This window comes from Dendropsophus ebraccatus, chromosome 13 (assembly GCF_027789765.1).
Source record: "Dendropsophus ebraccatus isolate aDenEbr1 chromosome 13, aDenEbr1.pat, whole genome shotgun sequence".
NCBI classification, from domain to species: domain Eukaryota; kingdom Metazoa; phylum Chordata; class Amphibia; order Anura; family Hylidae; genus Dendropsophus; species Dendropsophus ebraccatus.
The window spans coordinates 57,762,793-57,783,113 of NC_091466.1; the positions used below are offsets into that span (position 1 = coordinate 57,762,793).

The window sequence follows — 20,321 nt, forward strand, 5'->3', positions numbered from 1 at the left end:
ATCATATGAAAGTGAAGTGTGTATTGTGTAGAGCGCCCCCTTCAGCACATTGTGATCTCATCAGCCATTGTGTTTCCAATTATAATGTATGAACCCCATGCTGTCTATCCTCCTGATCGCAGGCTCCTGCAGTCAGCCTCACATAGCAGATTTAGTTTTGGAAAATCACTTCCATTCATCCCAATGGGGTTGTTTTGGTGGTGAGCCCAAGATTTGACCATGCAGCTATACAGTCCTCACCCTGGGCTCTGTCAAAAACTGTACCAAAGCTTCAATGTGGCTTTCTCTGTATGCAGATGCAACCTTCAGCTGCCTCTCCCTCCTCCTGGAAGGTGTGTGAGTATTCTGCACCTGTGCGCACTCTCTCATAATATAGTGGCTTGTCTGCACCCTGCTGGGATGTGGTAGGTTTTCCTGTCCTGTATATTTTAGACTTGTTACATATCCGAGTTTTAGTTTTTCTATCCCTGCTATATGTTTTATCATTTTTGTTTCTATAGTGTGTATTTACATGCATCCGTTTCAGTGTAAAAATAAGTGTAATGGGGTTTGTATCTGCAGCGAGCACAATAGGGGGCTATACTGGAGTATCACACATTGGTCTGATGAAAGTCCCCACTTCTGTTCATCTTGGCAGATTTATTATGTGACGCTGCTCCCTTAATAAAATTGCCTGTACAGTGCAGGTCGTACACTGCACAAGGGGATCTATGCCAGCTGTGAGTTGGTGTAGTTGTCCGCCATGATTTAGTAAACCTGGCAGGCTGCAGCAGCCAAACATTATGTGAAGTACTGTAGATGATAAATTCTTCAAGGATTAAGTCCTGTAAGCTTCATTCAGGTGAATAGGAACAACAACAAATCTGCCGCATTGTGTTGTTTACCATGCATCTTGTCTTTTTTTATTACATGTTTGTTTTTTATACTTTGGTGATGTAAATGGTAGTGTACAGTGTGATTTGCATTATCCCCTGGCATCAGAGGGCCTGTACCTAGGGCTGAAGTGTTAAGGGGGAATAGCCATTATTTTAAAACAACGGTTGTTATTTGCCATTAAATGGCGGCCATCCACTTTCTTTCAACAGTGTGTGAACAGAGCCTTGCTGTGTTTTAAAGTGACTGTACCACCAGGCCCAGGCAGAAGCACTGGAGGCAGGCCGACCCACCCCCAGTAGAAAGAAACTCCAGCCCCTCCATGACGTGACTCCATTAGAATCAATGGAACCCGATCATAGAGGGGCGGGGGTTTCCTCCCACTAAGGGTGGGTCAGCCCGCTTCCAGTGCTTCAGCCTGGGCCTGGTGGTACAGTCACTTTAAATCCCCTCCTGGTTTTGGTTGCAAAATACTGAGCCAATATACTGTGTGGAAACATAGCTTCAATCTGCAGAAAATTCCACATGTAAGGCTGGGTTCACACTATGTTTTTGCAATCCGTTTTTTTCATCCAGTTTTGCAAAAAAGTATGAAAAACTGATGAAAAAAAGGGTGCATATGTGTGCATTCGTTTTGATCCATTTTTCTATTGACTTCCATTATAAGGCTGGGTTTACACTACGTATATTTCAGTCAGTATTGTGGTCCTCATATTGCAACCAAAACCAGGAGTGGATAAAAAACACTGAAAGGCTCTGTTCACACAATGTTGAAATTGAGTGGATGGCCTCCATATAACAGTAAATAACGGACATTATTTCAATATAACAGCCGTCGTTTTAAAATAACAGCAAATATTTGCCATTAAATGGCGGCCATCCACTCAATTTCAACATTGTGTGAACAGAGCCTTTCTGTGTTTTTAATCCACTCCTGGTTTTGGTTGCAATATGAGGACCACAATACCGACTGAAATATACGTAGTGTGAACCCAGCCTCAAAAAAAATTAAAACTGATCCTTTTTTTTACTCAAAAACGTATTCGACCTCATCGACCTCGACTGATCAATTTAAACCTGGCCGATTTAATGCAAAAATGTCTTTGAGGGTGGCTTCACACATACCAGATCGGCAGTAAGTTAACCCCCCACCGGCTGGTGCATACATTACCTGCTCCACGCTCTGGCTTGCTTCAGGGCCTGCCGGCGACTGGACGTCCCGCTCAGCCAATCAGTGCTCTGCGACGGGGCAGCAGACTGATTGGCTGAGCGGGACATCCATCTGGGAACCCGCGAAGCAAGCCAGAGGGTGGAGCAGGTACACTGAGCATAGTGTACCTGCTCCACGCTCTGGCTTGCTTCAGGGGTTCCCAGATGGATGTCCCGCTCAGCCAATCAGCCGGCAGGGGGTTAACTTACATACTCGCAGCGTGATGCCAATGCCGCTGCGAGTATGTCTTCTCATTCAAAGTAACTGACAAGGGCTCCGCAGCGGATTTTGCTGCGTAAAATCTGCTGCGGATCCGGTACATGTGAAGCCACCCTGACCGTCTGTTTTAAAATGTTTGAAAACTTCTCATGCAACAGTTTCACAGTTTTTAATAAGTGCAACTAATCCCAATATTGAGAGAAATAATAAGCAAAAAATTATTTGACAAAGAGAGATTCTTTTGGTTTATGCACCCTCAAAACAAAAAGAAACTGGCCATATGTAACAGGGTCTGTGTTATATGGCACCGTTTGTATTGTGAAATACAATGTGCTGCCTTTGTGCACCAAAAAGTGTTAAATGAGCTTTGAAAATATAGTGCAGCATAAGCAAAAACACAGACGAGTATGGTGCAGTCAAAATTTTAATGTAATTTGTTTCAAAGCATGACCAAATTTGGCATGAAATGCAGTAAAAAGGGCATTAAATTCTGCGTTGATCTATAGAGATGAGTGGACCTCCATGATGCTCAGGTCCTGGCTGCAGAAGTTGGATGCAGACCTAGGAAGTCCAAGAAAACATGGATATAGCCTATGGCACATGGCTATATCTATGTTCTATGTTTTCCAGGTAGCCTTAGAACTGCATCCAACTTCTTTAGCCACCGGTAATCAAATACCACACACTCTGGTTTAGACCAACTAACTAATTTTTCTTTTTACTTTTTTTTTTTTTTTTTTTACCTATGGGGCTTATGGAGTGGTGGTGGTGGTGGTGGGGGGGGGGGGGGGGGGCTTCATAGCTAGGTAAAAAATCTCATCCATGGAGTTTCTTCTGCCTATCTTGCAAAAAAAATGGCAGGTATAAAACCACCCTTTGGGTATGTTCACACAGGCAAAAAATGCCTCACACAAGCATCAGAAACACCCCAATAAAACAGTTTGAAGCTTCTATTCACTTTATATGAGTAATGCTCAAAACAGCATTGAAAATAGAAGTGGCATGTTACTTTTTAGGAGTTGATTTATACACTGATTTTGGTGGCAATTTTTGATATTTTTTTTTTTGTTGAGGGGAACAGTAAGAGATTGTGGGGGTCCAACCTCCGTACCCCCGCCAATGTTGCCCCCAACTTCTTTCTTATGAATACAGCCATGGGCACATGACCTGCGACTCTATTCATTCCTATGGAGCCACCAGGAAAAAAACGAGTAAACCTGCTGTACTCTCTCTTCGGCACCTTCCTAGGAATAAATAGAGCCGCAGTCATGTAAATTTTACCGGACAACCTCTTTAACCCTTAGAGGACCAGGCCCAAAATGACCCAGTGGACCGCGCAAATTTTGATCTTAGTGTTTTCGTTTTTACCTCCTCCCCTTCTAAGAGCTCTAGCACTCTCAGTTTTCTATCTACAAGCCATGTAAGTGCTTGTTTTTTACAGGAATAGTTGTACTGTGTAATGGCGTCATTCATTTTACCATAACATGTATGATGGAATCCCAAATATATTATTTATGAAGATATAAATAGGTGAAATCGTAAAAAAGAATGCAATATGGTAACGTTTGGGGGGTTCCTGTGTCTACGTAATGCACTATATGGTAACAGGGACATGACACTATTATTCTATAGGTCAGTCCGAACACAACCATATGCAGGTTTACACAGATTCTCTAATGTTATATATGTATTTTTTTATGAAATCCTTTTTTTTGGCAATTAATTATAAATAAAATGGGACTATTGTGACGCTTATAACGGTTCTATTTTTTCACCTACGGGGCTGTATGGGATGTCATTTTTTCCGCCATGATCTCTAGTTTTTATTAACACCATAATTGTGAAGATCGGACGTTTTGATCACTTTTTATAATTTTTTTTAATATATAATGTAACATAAAATCGGTAATCTGCGCACTTTTTCCCCTCTTTTCGTGTACGCCGTTTACCGATCACAATGACGCTTGTTATATTTTAATAGATCGGACAATTACGCATGCTACGGTATATTATATGTTTATCTATTTATTTATTTTTATATGTTTTATTTATATAATGGGAAAGGGGGGTGATTTAGACTTTTATTGGGGGAGGGGCTTTGGGGTAGTGTAATAGTGTTTTGAACTTTTTTTTTTTTTTACACTTTTAAAGTCCCTTTGGGGGACTTTTACATCCAGTACTTTGATTTATACACTGATGAATGCTATGCCATAGGCATAGCATTGATCAGTGTTATCGGCGCTCTGCTCATTGAGCCTGCCTGTGCAGGCTCAGTGTAGCAGATCGCCGATCGGACCGCACGGAGGCAGGTGAGAGACCTCCGGCAGTCCGTTTCAACGATCGGGACCCCCGCAGTCACATGTTTAAGGGGCGGAGTTTAAGGGGTTAATGACACGCGGCAGCGAGATCGCTGCAGCGTGTCATTACCGGTGAGGTCCCGGCTGCTGTTTGCAGCCGGCCCCCACCTGCTATGAAGCACGCTCCGCTCCGGAGCACGCTTCATAGCGGGAGAAACACCCAGTCTGGGGACAGACTTCCATGACGTAACCCTACGTCCAGGGTCGTCTAGGGGTTAAATAATGCATGCACATTGCATTTTCATTGCATTACTGTATGTGTGAACACAACCTAAGCTAAAGCCTGGAGGTATTGGCTCAAAAAGGTGCATGAAAGTCTGCCACAAAATGCTTTGTGTTAGTGCTGGGCGATATGGCCAAAAAATAAAATCTCGATTTTTTTTTAAATTTTGGACGATTCTCGATTTAAATCTCGATTTTTTTTTTCCTTTTTGCTAAATAAACATAATAGTTTTGTCCTTGCAGCATCAGATACTATTTTAATGACATTTGAGACAACTGTATTGCTTCTCACTGTAACAGTGCTCCCCTGTAGTAGACAAGCCCCCTGTGTGCCATTCTGGGCCCCCATATAGTATAGGAGATCTTCTTTGTGTGTTTAGTAGTGGAGGTATAGTGGATAAGGGGTGTAGTAGTAGTAGTACAGGTAAAGATGAGGGGTGTAGTAGTACAGGTACAGATGAGGGGTGTAGTAGTACAGGTACAGATGAGGGGTGTAGTAGTACAGGTACAGATGAGGGGTGTAGTAGTAGTACAGGTATAGATGAGGGGTGTAGTAGTAGTACAGGTATAGATGAGGGGTGTAGTAGTAGTAGTACAGGTATAGATGAGGGGTGTAGTAGTAGTAGTACAGGTATAGATGAGGGGTGTAGTAGTAGTACAGGTATAGATGAGGGGTGTAGTAGTAGTAGTACAGGTATAGATGAGGGGTGTAGTAGTAGTACAGGTATAGATGAGGGGTGTGGTAGTAGTACAGGTATAGATGAGGGGTGTGGTAGTACAGGTATAGATGAGGGGTGTGGTAGTACAGGTATAGATGAGGGGTGTGGTAGTACAGGTATAGATGAGGGGTGTGGTAGTACAGGTACAGATGAGGGCTGTAGTAGTACAGGTATAGATGGGCAGCTAGGGGGGGATGGAGGGCGACTGGGGGTGACGGAGGGCGACTGGGGGTGACGGAGGGCGACTGAAGGAGGAGTGGGGGTGATGGAGGGCGACTGGGGGTGACTGAAGGAGGAGTGGGGGTGATGGAGGGCGACTGAAGGAGGAGTGGGGGTGATGGAGGGCGACTGAAGGAGGAGTGGGGGTGATGGAGGGCGACTGGGGGTGACTGAAGGAGGAGTGGGGGTGATGGAGGGCGACTGGGGGTGATGGAGGGCGACTGGGGGTGATGGAGGGCGACTGGGGGTGATGGAGGGCGACTGGGGGTGATGGAGGGCGACTGGGGGTGACTGAAGGGGGACTGGGGGTGATGGAGGGCGACTGGGGGTGACTGAAGGGGGACTGGGGGTGATGGAGGGCGACTGGGGGTGATGGAGGGCGACTGGGGGTGACTGAAGGGGGACTGGGGGTGACTGAAGGGGGACTGGGGGTGACTGAAGGGGGACTGGGGGTGACTGAAGGGGGACTGGAGGTGATGGAGGGCGACTGGGGGTGACTGAAGGAGGAGTGGGGGTGATGGAGGGGGACTGGGGGTGATGGAGGGCGACTGGGGGTGATGGAGGGCGACTGGGGGAGATGGAGGGAGATGGAGGGGGGCTGGGGGTGATGGAGGGCGACTGGGGGAGATGGAGGAGGAGTGGGGGTGACTGAAGGAGGAGTGGGGGTGATGGAGGAGGAGTGGGGGTGACTGAAGGGGGACTGGGGGTGACTGAAGGGGGACTGGGGGAGATGGAGGGCGACTGGGGGAGATGGAGGGCGACTGGGGGAGATGGAGGGCGACTGGGGGAGATGGAGGGCGACTGGGGGAGATGGAGGGGGGCTGGGGGTGACTGGGGGTGATGGAGGGCGACTGGGGGAGATGGAGGGGGGCTGGGGCAGCTGGGAATGATTGGAAAAAGGAGTACACATAGCCCTCCTCCCCTCACCCCGGCCACACATGCAGGTCCCGGTCTCTGCAGGAGGCTGCAGGGACTGTAGTGGTGATAGCGTCGCTGCCATTACTGGAGCTGTACAGCAGGATCAGGGGTGAAGATCCTGCTGTACAGCTCCAGTAATGGCAGCGACGCTATCACCACTACAGTCCCTGCAGCCTCCTGCAGAGACCGGGACCTGCATGTGTGGCCGGTAGGGGAACGGAACGCTATGTGTACAGCTGGGAAAGGTCGGTCGCGGCTCTGGGGGACTGCCGACCGACCTGCACCTCGCCGCACTTCCCGCCCGCCCGGCACCTCCACGCAGCGCCGCCCCCTCACTTCCCGCCGGCCGTAACCTGCACCTCATGCCCGGCCGGCACCTCCACGCAGTGCTGCCCGCCCTCCATCTCCCGCCCGGCACCTGCACCTCCCGTCCGCCCGCCCGACTGACTCTCCGCGCTTCTCTGCCCGCATTGATTTTTTGTGAAAATCGAATTTACGATTTTCACAAAAAATCAAATCGATTCTAACCTTCTGGGCGAATTAATCGAATTAATTCGATTAATCGCCCAGCCCTACTTTGTGTGAACCTCTCCTAAAAGCTGTAATCTGGGGCTGCGGATAGTTTACACTGATTCTGTGGTTTTCCTTAGAGCGTCACATATTTGCTATTGACTATGTTGTGATCTGGTTCACGTCCCCTGGAGGATCTCTGTGACCTAAGGTTTGAGGACACACATTAGGATCTCCTTCAGCGTTCTAATAAGACGTCAATCGCTTCTCCCAAACATTTGCCTTTGGCTGCAGGTTGAGTATCAATGTTTTTGCTGCTGACACGTAGGGTATGTGCATACATAGAAGTCAGGTTACAGCTTCTTTGCTCACAATTTGAAAAAAAAAAAAAAAAATGTCTGTATGTGTAGAAATAGACATTGATAAGTGACCATCACCTGCTGGGGTACATGTTAGTGACCCCTTAGTACTTTTTCTCTTTACACAGACCCTCAGCTGGTATAGGGCATGTGCACAAAGTCAACACCTTACCCTTGTGCTGTGCTGAGCCATGGTCAATGAGGAGTGTCCTGTCCTGGGGGTTCCTCACACATATAGTATCGCTGCATAATCCGCTGCGATAGTGTCATTCCCTATGGCTCTACATTCTCACAGTGGATTTTGATTCCTGTATTCCCTTCATGTAGGGATGGGATGGTAATTTTCCATTTCATCCAAACCTCATCTCCACAACATCATTTCATAAAAATAGGTCCAGGTCTTATAAAGCGCTCAAAGATTTCTCGTTCGGTCGTAAATCGTTAACTGCATTTCAACCGAACGATTATCGTTTAGATTCGAACGATTTAACGATAATCTGAACGATAATCGTCCGGTGGAATAGGGCCCTTTCTCTGCGGCCACACAAAACTGACGTGTCAGTTTTTTGCGGGGACCGCTAGTGATCCCGGCCGGAGTGTATACTATGTGTATACACTCTGGCCAGAATTTCCTCTAGCTGCAGCACAATGTAAGTTCAGTATTAGGGCCCTATTCCACCGGACGATTATCGTTCAGATTATCGTTAAATCGTTCGAATCTAAACGATAATCGTTCGGTTGAAATGCAGTAACGATTAACGACCGAACGAGAAATCGTTGATCGCTTTATAATGGCCCTATTCCACGGGTCGTTTTAGAGGAGCAAACGAGCGCTATTAGCGCTCGTTTGCTCCTCGTTCGCCGCTCGCTGCCGCCGCTATTCAACGCGGCTGCAGCGAGCGGGTGAGTGCGGGAGGGGCGGCGGGGAGCTGCGGGGGGGCTGCCCGGGGGATCGCTGATCGTCCGGGCAGCCCATAGGATATAGCAGCGTCTGCTGCCGATGCTCCTATTCAACGGAGCGACGGCAGCAGATCGCTGCTATATCAGTCGCTTGTTTTTCAACATGTTGAAAAACAAGCGACTGCAACGATCAGCCGACATGAACGATGTCGGCTGATCGTTGCACTCTATTACACGGAACGATTATCGTCCGTAGCGGTCGATATCGTCCGAAAACGAACGATAATCGTTCCGTGGAATAGGGCCATAAGACCTGGACCTATTTTTATCGTTGCTCGTTCGCAAAACGTTCGCAAATCGTTCGCATTGAATAAGACATCGTTCGGTCGTTCGCAATAGATACGAACGCAATAGCGAATAAATACGGAAGAAGAAACGATCGCAATTACGATCATAAGTAACGATTATCGTTCCATGGAAATGAGTGAACGTTTTCAGGTCTTTCGCAATAGCGGTCGTTTGAGATCGTTAATCGTTAACGATTATGCTAACGATAATCGTCCGGTGGAATAGGGCCCTTAATCCTGGCCGTTGTTGAAAATCGACAACAACAGCTGTTAATACTGAACTTATGTTGTGTGAACATAGCCTAATGGTACAATGCACACTACGGAATCAACGCGAATCACCCGACCATAGAATGGAGTCTATGGCATGGATGGAAATGTACGCAGCCGTGAGCTTGAGTGAGCTGCGGAATCCACCACGGGTAATCCGGATTCCATAGTGTGCCCCACTTAAAATCAATGGGAAATTGGCAATGCCCACTCAATATAGGATAATGGCCGTGATTGATTGTACAAATAATGAACATGCTCATTATGTCTGAGCTGCTTTTGCAAAATACGGCAGTTTTTTTCCCCCCATCTGTTCACACATATTTAGCTTTTATTTTACTGTGTGTGAACATAGCCTCAAGAGTGGCTATCCCAACTGCAAGCTACATGGGCGCCGTTTAAAGGAATATTGCCCCTACAAAGCCGCTGCAGGCAGATGGTAATAGGCGCCAAAGCCACTAATATCAGTAATTCTCCGGCTGTCTCACAGTGCTCATAATTGATGGCGTTCTATCTGGATGAATGTGCTAGAGGACAGAAGTTATCTTTGTGTGAACTTTGCTAATGTGGAAAATCTACTGTGCACTACTGTCAGCCCAAAGATTAATTTAGTGCTGGATTTATCATGCCGACCATAGAACATGAAGGCTCCCTTATTCCCTCCTTCCCTGCGCCTGCTATTAACATGTTACTACTGCTAAATCAGCAGCAGATGCAGTGGATTTCAGGGGCCTGTGAGCTCCAGATAGAAGACACTGCTGAAGCAGCAGATCCGGGTGTGGAAGGAAATCATCGATTTGTTTAAGGAATACTTTGTCCCTCTGCCTGTGGGATAGACCTGGATCCAGTTCTGCTGCGCTGGCCGAGTAAATAGCCAGTTGTTGCAGATTTGTTTACTCCATTAATAACCGTTCTTTTAGTTAGATTATTTTTAACCCTTGATGAGAAAAAAAAATTTGCATCATGGTTAGCGTAGACATAATCATGGTTGGTCATTAGAGATATCCGAACCCGAGCGTGCGTGTCAAGCATGCGTCTACGGTATATGGCTACTACAAGTTGAACAACATATGACGTGACAGTTTATTAAATGTACCCTTTAAAGGGGTAGCTCAGCAAAAAAAATAAAAAAATTCTTTCAAATCAAGCGTAATTGTATTGTATTGGCTTATTTTACAATAGAAAGGCTGTGGCCTAGTTTACACCACCACTCAGGTGTGCATTATTTCTTAGCTTAAAGGGGTACTTCAGCAAAAAAAAAATATATATATATATATTATTGCAGGAAGTGATGTATTCTTTTCAGTCTGACACAATGCTCTCTACTGCCACCTCTGTCCATGTCAGGAAATGTCCAGAGCAAATACACATTGAAAACCTCTCCTGCTCTCCAGACTGGAAAGAATCCACTACTTCAAGCATGACATGCAGCAGCTGATAAGTACTGGAAGACTTGAGATTTTTTTTTTTTAAATTAAAGTAAATTACAAATCTCTGGCACTTTCTGGCACCAGTTGATTTGAAAGTTTTTTTTTTCTTTTCTTTTTTTTTGCTGAACTACCCCTTTAAGTTAAGAAATAATTCACACCAAGACCTGAGTGGTGGTGTAAACTAGGCCACAGACAGGTGACCCCAATTCCCCAAGAGAGGAAAAGTATTACCCAGCCCCCTAGCCCATCAAAAGAAGCGGTCAACCATGTGTCAATTTAAGTCCCATGCAGACCCCTCCTGATGGTCTGGGGCCTGTACACCCTTAAAGGAGTTATCCAGCTTTACAAAAAAATGGCCACTTTCTTCCGGAGACAGCCCCACTCTTGTCTCCAGTTTGGGCAGGGTTTTGCTGCTCCGTTCCATTGAAGGGAAAGGAGCTTAATTGCAAACCGCACCTGAACTGGAGGCAAGAGTCGTGCTGTCTCTGAAAGAAAGTGGCCATGTTTTTGTAGCACTGGATAACCCCTTTAAGGCCCTATTACACAGAGAGATTATCTCCCCATCTACTAGAGTCAGCTATCAGCTGATGCCTGATCACTATCTTCCATCAGCTGCACATCTCTCTGTGTAGAAAGAAACGTGCAGCTGACAGCTGAATAAAGCGAAGGACTGCATGGACATCACTAGTGATGTTTGTGCAGCCCTGGCCACAGGATTGAGTTGTGCAACAGGCACGGTAAGCGAGAGCAGGTCGGACCATGTATTATGGCCATTAAAGTGTGGTTTAGGAGGAAAGGTTTCATGCAGACAGAGATACAACTGTTTGGTGACTGTAGTCAATTTTTGAGTGAGAATACCCATTGGACTCATAGGCCCAGAAAACATATAGTGAATTTATTCCGATAAACCTATGCATCAGTCTGTGGAGCTACTCATTCTAGAAACATTTGTTAATGCCGTACCTATAACAACATAGAGAATGCAGCGTGTGAATGAAGCTTTGTCAGTATCCAGTTAATAAAAAAAAAAAAAATCCCCAAAAATGCTTACAAACTGATGGTCATTACATTTGATTTTAGGTGATGGACTAGAGACAGCCTACATCTGGACTATGCTCTTCATATTTATATCACGTCTGCACCATGGCAGGTAAGGTGACAACTCCTTGTGTGGTATCCATTTTGTTGAGTTTGTCCCAAGTTACCAACAATAACCAATCTATTTAAAGGGATTTCTGGGCAAAATAACGGGGCCCTCCATTGATTCTAAAGGATCCGCATCACACTGGGGGGGGCGGCGGGCTTGCCCCCAATGCTCCATGACGGTGCTCAGGAATAGACCGTCGCTGTGCGCAGGAACCAGGTGGGGGTTCAAAAAAAAGACTGTGCCACCAGCATCCCCACACTGGCGCCAATCCGTTCCCATTAAAAAACCCATAGAGATGTACCTGATGGTACATTCCCTTTAAGATAATATGTCACTAGGTTTATGCTGCCTTAAATCAAGGCAGCAGACAAGATTCTGTTCAGCTGTTCTCCTAATATGAAGGAGTATGGACTTTGTGACTCACCACTCCCTCCACTCTCTGCCTACTGATTGACAGCTGTCTGCCTATATACAGTATACATAGTATAGGCAGCCAACTACCAATTAGCATAGGGATTAGTGATGAGCGAGCATGTTCATAAATGTTTGGATGTTTGTACGATCATTATGCTAATTGTTTGTGTTTGCCGATCATGAACACTTTGTTCGATAGTCGGAATGGTTATAACGATAATTTTCACATATTTGATCTTGCAAATGTACGCAACTGCGTAATTTACGTTTTGCAGCTGATATCCTGTACGCATGTGCGTAGACCAAAACGTACGCTTCTACTGTACGTTCCTGAACCAATCACAATCATTTTTTGTTATGTTCATGTTCGGTATCCAAACTGAACGCCGGGATGTTTGCTCATCACTATTAGGGATGGGGAACCATCGACCCTCTAGCTGTTGCCAAACTTTAGCGTTTGCTGTTCAGGCATGATGGGAATTGTAGTTTTGCAACAGCTGGAGAGCCAAGGTTCCCCATTCCTGAATTAGCGGTTGGTGGGCAGAGGGAGCTAGTGCTCATGAAGATTAAGGACTACTGAGCACACGCACATAATGGAGAGGACTAGTATGGAGCACATAACAATGTAAGTGATACATCATCCTGCTCAACTGCTGCAGGGGCAAAGTGATTGTGCATTAGTACCTCTATGTAAGTGGGATTATATACTGTATATAATGTTATGATGAAGCTTAGGAAATTTAGTTCTGGCTACATAATCATGATTTATACTTCATAGATCACACTTATGTAGCCTTAGGGTTTAATAAATTACACAGAAAAATGCAATGCTGCATAGATAGGTATGGCAGCCTCGGGCTATGAGAAATGTGCATTGGGTCAACACAACAACCACGTATTATATATTTTCAAGACAACATAGATATGAGACAATCTTCCAAAGCTCTAAGTCATACTTTTACTTTTATGATAGTATGTATGATGGATATGAAAGTATGTATGACTGTATCCTAAGGGGAGAGTATTTGATGGGTTTGGCTGTTTTGTGGTTACTGTGGGAGACATATATATATATATATATATATATATATATATATATATATATATATATGTAATAGTGTAAACGCTTGCTAACTTTGTAGGGTTTCCTTATGCATTGATGTTGAGGAGGAGCTACTGGTGCAGTGTCGGACTGGCCCACCAGAGGACCGTAGAATTCTCCGATGGGCCCCCAGCTTTAGAACTGGTTCCTCATTGGTGGGCCCCCAGGATCATTTCCTCTGGTGGGACCCAGATACCCCAGTCCGGCACTGGACTGGTGAAAGTAACATAATGGTGTGAGGAATGTCTCTTGGCACATACTGGATTCTCTGATACTTTAAGATAGACTTTAGGACAGAAGGGCTTATTTAGACATTGTGGAACATAGTTTATCCTTTTGTAGCAGCTGTTTACCCGATGGCAGAAGGAAACTTTGAGCAGGATAATGCACCACACTACAAGGGTCATGGTTTGGTCCCAGACACATGACTGACAGTTTTCCATGCCTCCCTAGTGTTCACATTTCCCAGACTTTAATACTATACAGCATCTCTGGGACAAAGTAAAATAGATTGTTCAGAGTACACCAATACCTCCATTTAATGTTACAAAGTTAACAAGGTTAACCTATAACCCCACTGTGTTGATCCAGAGGAAAGCAAAAACCTTTGAGTCAGATGCCCATTGTCCCATCAGGGTATGTGCACACTGAGGAATAAGGGCACACTGAGCAAGATCGTCGGAATTCCGTGGCGGAGCTCTCTGCCGCGGAATCCCGCCGTGCTCAGTGTGCTGCTGTAAGTGAATTGAGAGGGCGCGTGCTCGTCTGCTGCCACTCTCCGCTCAAAGAACTAACATGTTAGTTCACTGAGCAGAGAGCAGCGACAGCGGACGAGCGCATGCTCTCCCATTCACTTACAGCAGCACACTGAGCGCAGCGGAGAGCTCCGCCACGGAATTCCCACGATCTTGCTCAGTGTGAACTGGCTCTAAGAGTGGAATTGAAGAGGAAAGTTTTCTACTTGAAATTCCTCGCATAGGGTGGGTTTACACTGAGGAATCCGTGCTGAAAAGTATGTCGCTTGCGCCCGTTGACTCAATTCTATGGTTGGGCAAATTCCGCTGTCAGCTGAAAAAAAAAACAACATATCAATTCTTACGGCTGGCGGCGGAATCGGCCTGTCCATAGAATGGAGTCTATGGCACAGGCGGGGGCCAAGCGACAGAATCCACCAGAGCTTCTCTATGCAGATTGAACATATCGGTGTGAACATATCCATATTCAGATCTGGCAGAATTCAAGCCCCCATTGACTAAGGTTAACTAGGGCTCCTCTAAAGAATTGACATCAATTCTTTAGGGTGGTTTCACACTGAAGAATCTGGGTGGGTAAGCTGCCGTGGATTCCGTCACTCACCAACGCTCGTTCCCGTGTGCATGTCCACCCATGCCATAGGCTCCATTCTATGTTCGAACAGATTCCGCCATCCACCCAAAGAACTATCCTGGTTTAAATGGCCAATATTTCTGATTATCCATCCTTCTCTATATATCTGTCTCCTGCAGTATATAGGAGAAATGGCTAGCATACAAAGATTCTATTGTAACATACAGTGCTGCCGCAGATAAGCGCATTACAATAGGGTCAAACATCTCTATCATCCGGCACACAAAGCTTCCTATTTGCAAGGGAAGGGGCACAGAATGCATACATTGGAGCTAAGAATAAAAAGGACGACATAAATTAAAAGCATAATAGTCTATATTCTACATGACTTGGAAGGTTCATTGTGCATGCAGAGAGAGAGAGTAGTTATGGAAACATATAAACACGACCTATAATAAGAATTGCGCTAAAAGTTGTAAGGCATCTGGAATATTTAGAAATTCTTATGAAGAACCAAAACTACCACTGGTAAAGGAAAGGAATATTAGAAATGTTTTGGCCAAAAGGGACATTTAGAGGAAGTGTGTAAGAGTGTGGGAATGAGCAAACTTACAGTAAGGATAGAGAACTCTAGAACGCTTGGCATTTGACTCTGGCAGGAGAAGATGGATGCAGCCGGAGGACTGCCTGGAAAGCATGGGTATGGCTGTATCCATATTTTCCAGGCATTCCTCAGGCTGCATCCATCTTCTCCAGCCACTGGGAGTCAAATGCCAAGTGTTTGGGAGTTTGCAAATTAAAACTTACTGTATGTAAGAAGGTATCATAAATACTAAGAAATTATATAACCGACATAAAAATCTGTAAAGAATTAAAGAATTGAACCTGTTAAAGCGGTAAAATACAAGTTCAATCACCCGCACACCCCTAACCCAGAGACTAACAGTCTGTTCCATATGTATTATCTTTTCAGTCTCCTTCCTAAAGTCTGCTGCCTTCTGCTCAAGACAAAGAAAATTAACCCCCCGCTGCCCGCAGCCCCTGGCCCGGAGCATACATTACCTGCTCGGCGCCGCGGCTGTGTGTGAGGCTGCCGTGCACTGATTGGCTGATGGGGACCGCCAGGAGCCTGTCACACAGCTGCGGCGCCAAGCAGGTAATGTCTGCCAGGGGCTGCAGGGGGTTAAAGGGGCCGGGTTACATATCCGCAGCAGAATGAAAATTCCGCGGCAGATATCTAACCCCATAGACCTTTACACTACCAGGATACGCAGCGGATTTCGCTGCAAACTCACAGCGTGAAATCCGCTGCGAATCCGGTACGTGTGAAGCTACCCTTAAGGGTATAAACCCACACACCGTATATGCAGCAGATATGCAACAAATACGCAGCAGATTTGTTGGTACAGATTTGATGCTGTGTTCAGTTATTTAGATCTAATCTGCTGCGATTTTGCTGCGAGTTTGCTGCGAGTATGCTGCGTATCGCAGCAGTAAATACGCTGCATATACGGTGTGTGGGTTTATACCCTTAAAGGGGTTATCCAGGATTACAAAAAGCATAGCTACTTTCTTATAAAAATAGTACCAGCCCTGTCCTCAGGTGTGGTATTGCAGTTCAGCTCCGTTCACGTCAATGGAACTGAGCTACAAAACCCACACCCAAAATGAACATAACAGTGGCGCTGTTTTTGAAGAAAGGGACCATGTTTTGGTAAGCTTTGGCAACCCCTTTAATGTTGAAAGCATTGTAGCTAGGCTTCTCTTTTACCTGGGTAGAAAAAAAATAGTATAGTTACCTGGGTCAAAGATTCATGTTCATGCCCATACCATGTATCCAATTACTCTGGCCATGACCGTGCGGCTTGCTAGTTTCCGCCACCTCTTCCCAGCCATTCTCTAGTTACGCCAAGTGGTGCTTAGCTTCTCTCAATTAATAACTGTAGTGTGCTGACTTTTTTTATTTAAACTTTCTCTTGATGTTTTGTTAGGAATTCAGTAAAAAAATTCTTGATTTTGATAAAGGTTGACTTCTTTTTCGGTCTACACTAGTACAAGCGTGTTCCCTACCTTGGCCTGGCGGCTCTTGTTTCTTTCCACCACACCAGTACTTTGTTCAGTCTTTCCATGTGACACAGAGCTGCGCTCGTGCCGCCTGCTGAACCACTTAATTGAATTACAGCTTAAGATCTAATCTCCCGTGAATTCCCTGCAAACAAACATTTGCTGATATCCATTGTTGGGAGTGTTTTAATTCTGCTAATGGATCCTCTTCTGGCTGTGGCACATGCTACCGACTCAACAGCAGACCTGAAAAAGTTGACAACGTGCCGTGAAATAAACGTCCTAGGAAACACAACAGCAAATACGAGCAAAGTTTTTAAGATGAGTTGGGGGGGGGTCTCTACTTTTAAGTCAGAAACAAAAAAAGAGTCAATTACATTCACGTTTCATTTCGCAGCTGCGTCCCGATTTTCCTGCCCGTGTCTTGCTTACCACAGCATGACGGTTTTAGCTGCTGGTGAACACCAGCTGGAAAATGCTTTAATGATGGAGTTGTCCACAATTTCCCCCAAAATATCTTTCCAAACAAGCTTTTAGCTTCTAAAATGATTTCTCCACATTTGACACACGTTAGTTCCTGCACCGCATGCCGTCTGCATTTGCAGGTTTTTCTTCTGCTTAAAAGGAATGTATTTTCTAGATTTTCTTTTTACTGATTACATACTGGAACGTGTTTATATTTTCTGGCTGTAATTTTATTTTTTTGTACATTGTTATGGCGGCTGCCATCTTGCCTGAGCTGTTTTTAAGTGCGTTTAGTTTTATGTTTTAAAGTGGTTATCCAGTCCTTACAAAAACATAGCCACTTGATTCCAGGTCAGGTGTGGTTTGCAATTAAGCTTCATTCATTTCACTGGAACTGAGTTATAAAACCAACACCCAAACTGGAGACAAGAGTGGTGCTGTTTCTGGAAGAAAGTGTACAAGTGTTTGTAATGGTGCGTTTACACAGACAGATTTATCTGACAGATTTTGGAAGCCAAAGCCAGGAATGGATTTGAGAAGAGAAGAGGTCATAGGACAGGGAGCTACTATTGTCTTGGGGTACTATTACCCAAATCGATTTTTCGACAATAAACGGCAGGCTATGGCAAACGATCTGAAATTGTTCACCCAATTTACATGAAAGGATGATCGTTACTTATGATCGTTTTTGCGGTCGTCTTGTCGTTGCTATTGCATTCCTCGCTACTGCGAAAGACAGAATAACATCTTATTACATGTGAACGATTTGCAAACGATCAACGATAAAAATAGGTCCAAATTCTATTAAACAACCAACGATTTCTCGTTGGTAGTATAATCGTTGTCTGCTATTACACTAAATGATTATCGTTCAAATCCGAGCAATTTAACGATTTTTCGAATAATAATCGTCCTGAGTAATAGGGCCGTTATAATGGTGCTATCTATCTACTGGTGTCACTTGTCACTGTAATACTTTACAGATTAGTTTACAGCAGCTTCCTCTTATCACCACAGACAGAACAGGAAGTTTCAGCTAAAGGCCTTAAATACACAGAGGGAATACCTGCCAAATCAGGGAGACGTTGCCTTGTGTAATAAAGACAATGATCAGCTGTTATTCGCCTGACAGCTGATCATTGTCTTTCATAACGTTTAAAAATGTGAAACCCTTCGGGTATTAGGCAGTCCATGGCCGAGAGCTGATTAAAGGGGTACTCTGTGTCTTTATATAGAAAATAATAAAGAAGCTGTGCTTACCTCTCCATGCTCCCCCAGTGTCCTCCAGCCTTACCAGCCTGCTGAGCTTATAACTGGCCGAGAAGGGACAGCACTGTGGACAGTTATTGGCTGGGTGGACTGGCTATGACTGCAGTGATGGGTTCAGAAGTGTTGGTGGCTGCAGTTAGCAGGGGGGCGCAGAGACAAGGCAGGAGGACACCGGAGAAGCATGGAGAGGTAAGCATAACATCTTATTATTTTCTATCCACTGACGCCAAGTAACCCTTTAAAGCATTGGCTGCACAGACATTGCTATCGATGTCTGTGCAGCCCTTGCCACAATCATCACAACATCATACCGACGTCACAAGCGGTGGGTAAGGTGGATGAAAGTGTAAGGTATATGGGGACCCTTATAACTAGTTAGAGGAAAGAAAATTATTCATTATTAGAGATAAGTGAATTTACAGTAAAAAATCCAGGGGCGTAACTACCACTGTAGCAACCATAGTGGCTGCTATGGGGCCCGCGTCATCAGGGGCCCCCGTGGCCCACTCCTGCAGTACACTGAGCCCCCTGAGTGGGCCTCCCAGGTTCTGCAAATTTCCCTTTAAGTGCAAGCACTCCTGACCACAACTTGCAGTTATAAAGTTACACTTGACGGCTTAGTGGTCAGTCGGGGGGGTGGGGGGTGGAATGAAAAGTTTGCTATTGGGCCCAGTCATTTCCAGTTACACCCCTGAACGAAGTGAAGTGCCTTGTTAGCTCAGCAGTTGTCTTGTCAGCCGGCTGCCTTTAAACTCTATGCCACTCTGTTTCAGGTGCCTGAAAAAGCTGGATCCAGTCCTGGGAATTTGGAATATGTTTTGAAGCTAACGAAGCACTTTGCTTTGTTAATACTGTAAATTCGCGGATCTCTATTCATTGTAGTAGTGCATTCATATGGGTTACAGTCTTGTTTTATAGTAGAATGGCAGAGCTTCCCAAGCCAAATATCTGCTGCCTACCTTTACTCTCTCAGGAGAGTGCTTGAACGAAATCGCTTCTTGGATTGTCTTTCTACTTTTGATGTAATAACCATTTTGAACCACGGTTGAACCAAGAAATATACAACATTTAGCGGCAGATTCTAGACGTACGGTCCTAAAGGAATGCTTTTATTATTCATTCAGCCTGCAGCTTGAGCCTTCCCAATGCCATTAACGTTAGTATACAGGCTAAATTAGTAGAAGGGCACTCCAAGCAAATAGATCAAGGGAGTCTATCTACAATCTTGGAATTCAAGTAATCTCAAGATACTAGATATATTTCAGGTACTGATGGCTGCATAAAACCCATTGCTGGACTAGACTGATCAGTATCATTTTTGGTGTTCTTTTATTTTTCTAATTTTTTTCATATTACTGTCTATATTCTAAAATAATCCTAAAGCCTTGCAGTTTTCATGCATACCACTAGGTCTGAAAATAAGCCGAGACTTCCTGTTTTGTTTGTAGTCATAAGGGGAGGCTGCTGTAAAGTGATCAGCACAACATTACAGCACCAGGTGACACCAGTAGATAGCACCAGTATGAGACAGTAGCAGCTCCCTGTGAATGACCTCTGGCAGAGCACGCTCAGTAATGTTTCACATTCATGTCAAGGGGACAGGCTTCCCGTAAAGCGTATCATGAAAACGAAAAACTTTTAAAAACAACTCAAAATGAAAGCCCCCATAACAAGGTACCAAAAATTACAATGAGAAAATAGGAGATGTCCAGGTGTTGCATCCTTTAAAGCGAATGTACCACCGGGTATATCGTTATGGGCTTTTAACATTAACAAACCTGGTGGTAAATTTGCTTTAAGGCTATGTTCACACAATGTATGTTTTGTATAAATCACGGCCATTGTTGCAATTTGCAACAACGGCCGTGATATATACGAAACACACGTTCTACTGGAATTAATAGAATCCTGGATGGAGTGTATACACATAGTATACGCTCCAGCCAGGATTCCATCCGTCCGCACAGAAACCTGGCATGTC

General features: G+C 44.9%; 1 long non-coding RNA gene across 1 annotated transcript in view; it reads left to right on the forward strand.

Annotated features, from left to right (window-relative positions):
* LOC138771403 (uncharacterized) overlaps window positions 1–20,321 on the forward strand; it is a 106,541-nt gene that overhangs the window by 34,128 nt on the left and 52,092 nt on the right. The window contains exon 3 of the long non-coding RNA XR_011359610.1: window positions 11,634–11,703. This is a non-coding gene — a long non-coding RNA (uncharacterized lncRNA). The remainder of the gene's footprint in view (window positions 1–11,633; window positions 11,704–20,321) is intronic.